The sequence below is a fragment of the Gallus gallus genome, chromosome 3 (assembly GCF_016699485.2).
Source record: "Gallus gallus isolate bGalGal1 chromosome 3, bGalGal1.mat.broiler.GRCg7b, whole genome shotgun sequence".
NCBI classification, from domain to species: domain Eukaryota; kingdom Metazoa; phylum Chordata; class Aves; order Galliformes; family Phasianidae; genus Gallus; species Gallus gallus.
Window position 1 is genome coordinate 21110189 of NC_052534.1, and position 5578 is coordinate 21115766.

Here is a 5578-nt window from a genome sequence, read left to right on the forward strand (position 1 = left end):
AATTCAGCTGTATGACTGGAAGGGGTGGAGCCTGGCTGCACCTCTCTTAGACCTCATTATTATTATTCCAACATACCTAGAGATCTTCTAGGCCTATTTTAACATTGTACATATTTCTTTTTCCTGGAATATATAGTGGGCAATTTATGGAGGATATGAAGGTAAACACCAGATGTGGGGATTACATCTTTCATTCTTCAGGTGCTCTGACCTCTCAGTATTGAGTTTCATTGTATCTCAGAATGTGTTGTCGGTTATTTTAAGAAAATAATTATCTCAGTTTTCTCATTTCCAAAATCTGTTAGGGAAATAATAAAGCCAAAACTCAGCTGAGTGTATGTATATGTATACATGCACCCTTTTGTTCCAAATATATTGAACATACATATGAATGGATGTACTCAACATACAACAAGTGAATTACACATAAACTATATATATATTTATAAATGTATATGTGTTACACAGTCTTCTCCTCTTCTCCAGCATCATACTAAAGCATGCAGGGAGACTGATCCAACTGCACCGATAATTTCCCATGTATGTTCTTTCTTTCAGAATATCTCATTTTTTCATGGATAAACCTAAAAGTACCTCCCACAGACACACTGCTCTGGTATCTGTGTGCTACACGCACTTTTAGTAGGGTCAGGCTAAGATTTCCACTTGATGTAATAGACTAAACATATTCTCGGTCTTCTCTTCAAAGAAATATGCTGGGGAAAAGTCCTTATTTCTTCTTGCAGTATTTTTCATTTGTAGTTGGGTAACGTATTCATTCATACCACAGTAACCTGGAAGGGAGCCTGCTTTCTAATATGTTCCAAGTCTGGAACAAATAAATATAAAACATCTCCCCCACACACTTCTGCTGGTTAGCATGCAGTAATTAACACTTGTTAAAATGACTAAACTTTCAAATCTGGACATGCTCTGTGAAAAAACCTCATTATCGTTATACAGTGAGTGCTTCTGTCAGAGGATAATAGGTATTTTTAGCAATCTCCATCTCAATTTCATGAGTTTTGTCGCATCCCAGTCCATAAAAAATCAACCAACTTTGGAGTCTTGCAATCCTGTGTTTTCACTGGTCAAGACATCAGCACTTTCACTTCTATGAATATTTTCATTTTGTTGTTTCCATCACTGTTTTAGGAAGATGTTCTGGCATAAATCTCCCCCAGATTCCTGTGGTTGAACAGGTCTGGAAGAGGCCAATGGGAGACCACGTGTTGGATCCCATTGCCTGGATTTACACATAACTGAGGGGAGGGAGGACACATCAATGGGGAGAGTGGAGGGGATCCTTTGGTTTTTGCAGTTGGTTTCACTATTTTTGCACAAGTGGAAGTAACTATTAAGATGCACAGAAGTGCAGGTTCCAATTTGTGCAAATTAAAAGTCACTGCTTGTGATGGCTTGTCCATCATTTATCCATGAGTTTAGAAGGCAGTGGGAGAAATTTCTACCTTCAGATGAGTTAATTGTGCATACCATTATAAAACAAAGGGATCAGAGTGAGTTTCCCATAAAGAATGGCAAGGCGACAAGTGTGAAAGTGCAGTAAGTTTGCACTTTAGAAAATTGTGTTTATTTGACTGCCTGTGGCTTAATGTGAGCAGCTGCAATGGGCAAACTTGACCAGGCACTTGGTTCTGCCTTGGCACCCAAAGACCAACACAACCATGTTGGGAAGGTCTGCAGGAAAGCATGGAGCAGCACTATAAGAGGGGAGTTGACCGTTTTTTTGACTAGCAAGGCAGCTCAGCCTGAATGTGAGTTGCTGTGCTGGGATGGTGGGGAAACGAGACCAGTAATTATCGCTGGCAGTTTTACAGTGAGAAGCTTACAGCACTCATGTGATACCAAGTGCTTGTTGTGTGCCGAGCAGTTTTCTGAAAGCCTTGGCTTTGTTTTCCCTTAGTCCTGAGAACAAAAAAGAAACACTGCAAAGAAAGTGCAGAATTAATCCAGAAAGAACAATGGAATTGTGCTTGATTTGTTTAATTCTGAAATCAAGGTCACTTAGAAGTACTATGGCTTTTATTTGTTTTATTGCTTTTTTTTCTTTAAGGATTTTTTTTTTTTTTTTGGCAACATCTTTCTTTTCATTTGACGGCCCTGTCATCCCAGAACTGTATACGTTACTGATCCTGCCTGTATTCAAAGCTGTTATTAAGTGGAGTCTTTTAGATTTTAGAGAAATGATAATGGTTCCAAAGATGACAGAAAGTGGCAGCTGGTGACAAAAAACCCCCTTGATAAGACGACAACAGTAAATCAAACTACTGCCACTTTTTCGTTTCATGTTTGTTAATACCACCTCGCCTTTTGAAGTTTAAAGCAAGGTTCAAAAGAGCCAGGTGCTGAATCATAATATTAAAGCAAGTAAGGAGCTCCATGAAAGAGAGGAGATCTGAGAGGGGAAAGCAACAAACACGGCTTTCAACTGCCTTTTGTCGGCCTTTCTGCAGATGTCACCAGTTGTTATCCCCAGCAGAGGCTTCAAGCTTGTAGCAGTGCCTCTGGCTGATTCCAACTCAACGTTTCAAGTGTCAATCAAATAGGAAGGACGCAGCTTAGGTCCTGGTCATTGTCCTGTGAAAAGAGCCAAGCATTTAACATTGATTTAGTTCCCTCAATATACAAAGATAGAGCCAGCTTTGTGCAGCAAAAGGGCCTTTGGCAAGGTTGCTTGTAGAGCAATTCCATTGCATCCGATGCTCCTTGGTTTAGCTGTCACACTGCAGCGTCTGGAGTCCTATGAAAAGTTATTCAGGAATGAGTGAGCAAATTAAAAAGAAATAACATGCTCTCCTAAATAGCAATGCAAGCTATAGAAAGTGCTTTTAACGTTGTTTAGCCCTGAAAAGCATTTTTAATAAAATATTTGGTGCTTTTAAATGCCATTTAGCAAGGAGAATAAGATGTTTCAGGACAAGAGGGGACCCTTATGAAACCCGTCTCCATTGGCCTGGATAGCCGATTGTACCGACACAACGTTTTTGGCAAAGTGCTTGCTTTTGAGCCACCGCCATCCTCATACTGCATTGTTCTTCCATGTGGGTGTCAAAAATACCCCCAAGCCCAACAGCAGCAGAAAAGATTGCCTTATTTCCATGGATACCCCACACTCCTGCTTCCTGTCCTTCCCTGTGTCGAATTCCTGCCCACCTCTCTCTCACAGTTTCCTTTAAAAGACGCTCGTAATTGTTTCATTCTCCTCCATGGTGTTCCCCACCGGCTCTCATCATCATTGTGGATGATCCCTGGGAGTCACTTGGCTTTGTCACGATCACATAATTGTCCTTAAAAACCAAAGTGAAACTGTGTGACACACAAATAAACTGTGCCTATCATTTCAAACAACCAGGATAGATTTAATCTTTGCACTATTAAATAATGCCAGATTTGTGTACGCAGATATTCTATTATCATATTGCTTACAAGCAGGGCTCTTTCTTTGGGGGTTTCCAGCATCTTTCCATTCAGCCTCAGCACACTGGAGGCCTGACTAAGCCAAACTATCCAGCTATCATGGTGGTAATAGTTCTTCTTGTTCATGCATCTAGCTATGATCAAAATGGCTGTTGTGGGGTTTTTTTGTGTGTGTGTTTTTGTTGTTGTTGTTTTTTTTCCAATGTTTTCAGCCTCCTCTGTGCAGAAATACAGGTTAAAAATCATAGAATCATGTAACAGATGATCATCCAGTTCCACCCCCTCTGCTTGCAGGCAGGGTTGCTGACTGCTAGGTAAAGCACTAGATTGGAATATGTCACAAGAAATAGACCATCTCCATGATGACAATCACATTTCAGAAGCTTACTTTTCTCTTTAAAGGCTAGCTTTCTAATCATGCCTTCCTAAGCAGAATCATGCCAAGTGACGGTACTGCTCAGCTTAAGGAAGCAGTGGGGGCCCTCGGCAGGGTGCACTGGTGCCTGCACACAGCCACACTCCAGCAGCTGCTTCATGCCCTTGTACTGCTCACCTTATCTGCAATTTAGAACTGTAGAGGGACTCACATGTGTGGGTGTATTTTTGCATACAGGTATCATAACGGAGACACTTATTTCTGTGTTCCTAGAAAGGAGAAGGCATTTCTAACAGCCCCAGTAGCTGGCACTTCAGTGGGCAGTTTAAGAAAACAAGACTCACTGAGTTGAGGGAGTGATGTACTTCAGTAGACTTTCATTCAGATTTTTAAACACATTTGCCCGCCATGTTCATCCCCAAAGGAGTAAGACACCCCCACTGGCACAGCCATGGCCACCCACCCAACAGCACCCACTGACCGGCACAGCCTGTCCTCCTTCGGCATCAGGGACAGCAGAGGCAGGCAGAGACCTCCTGTGTGGCCATGTTGGGTGCCACAGCATGTTCTCCAGGCAGCTCAAGACCTGTTCTGCATTAGGAATCAACGAGATAGTAGAGAATAGAAATCAGAAATTAGCAAGAAAGCTAAAGTTTTGGATACATATATATATATATGTTTTTTTTAAGGCAATGTTTAGTTGATTTTTCTGGGCTGCTAGTTAACAGTGACTATAGCAGTAATAATAACCCAGAAAATTTTGCCCCTTCTTAGCTTTAAGTGATCACAGTTTCTACATATCCCATATAGTCTGAAGTTCCAACAGAATGTGAATGGGATTGGAATTTATCCAGCTCTCAGGAGACACCAGTGATTTTCTACATGCATATCGTATGGGCTGCTTGGAAACATCCACGCAGTATCCATGTAACCATATCAGGCAGACAACCATCCCTGGGAGACAAACGTCTGAGAGCCGTTTATGGCCATTCTCACCAGAGAAGACTCACTGAGAAAAGGAACAAGAGATGCTTCTGCTCCTGCCCACTTCTGGTTGGATCCTCAACATCCACCCTGCTCCTTACACAAGGCCCAGGATCTTAAATCCCATAGGCATCGAGTCTTCACCAACTCCTCTCTATGGCCACACCAGTCTCACTCCTGTCCTGGGAAATTTGAAGACCAAATGGTCTCTGGCACAGTACAGCATTTCATTTGGGGAGCTTAAGAAATTATTTGGGAAAATGTTCCTGGAGAAGGAAATTACATACAAGTAGAAATAGAAATGTACACGTGCATGTGTCTGGGGGTGAGAGGGAAGCAAGGGTGAAAATAAGCCAAAGATGCTTTATCCCAAATCAAGCATTCTTAACCTAGAAAACTGAGGACTTCAGTGAGCTTGCAAAAAATATATATATATTTTTTCTTTTAAACGCCTGTTGATACAAGAAGTGCATAATTAAGGTATGGAGATAGGTTTACCATTTCTTCACAGTAAGATAATGAGGAAAAAAATAAGGGGGGTGGGGGGGAGGAGGGGGGAAGGGGCACAATGAATGAAATGTTGGAGCCTAGGTTTGTGTCATGGTCACCAAGACATCTCACTCACAGCTGTGTGGTAGTTCAAGTCAGAAAACAGGGCACAGCCTCTCTGGCAATTCTGTCGCTTTGTTTGTTGTCCACCCGTATGCCCAAGCTTTTATTTCATTCCCCACCCACAATAACTCACTTATGCCACTCTGCCTTCTCAACCTGTTCGCTCCC

General features: G+C 41.9%; 1 long non-coding RNA gene across 1 annotated transcript; it reads right to left on the reverse strand.

Moving 5' to 3' along the window:
• Positions 1-1598: 1598 nt before the first annotated feature.
• On the reverse strand, positions 1599-4407 carry LOC112532213. Its single transcript, XR_003074656.2, has 3 exons — positions 4296-4407; positions 3175-3308; positions 1599-2761 (listed from the first exon to the last, which is right to left on the reverse strand). It is a non-coding gene; the product is annotated as an uncharacterized LOC112532213 (long non-coding RNA).
• Positions 4408-5578: the final 1171 nt, after the last annotated feature.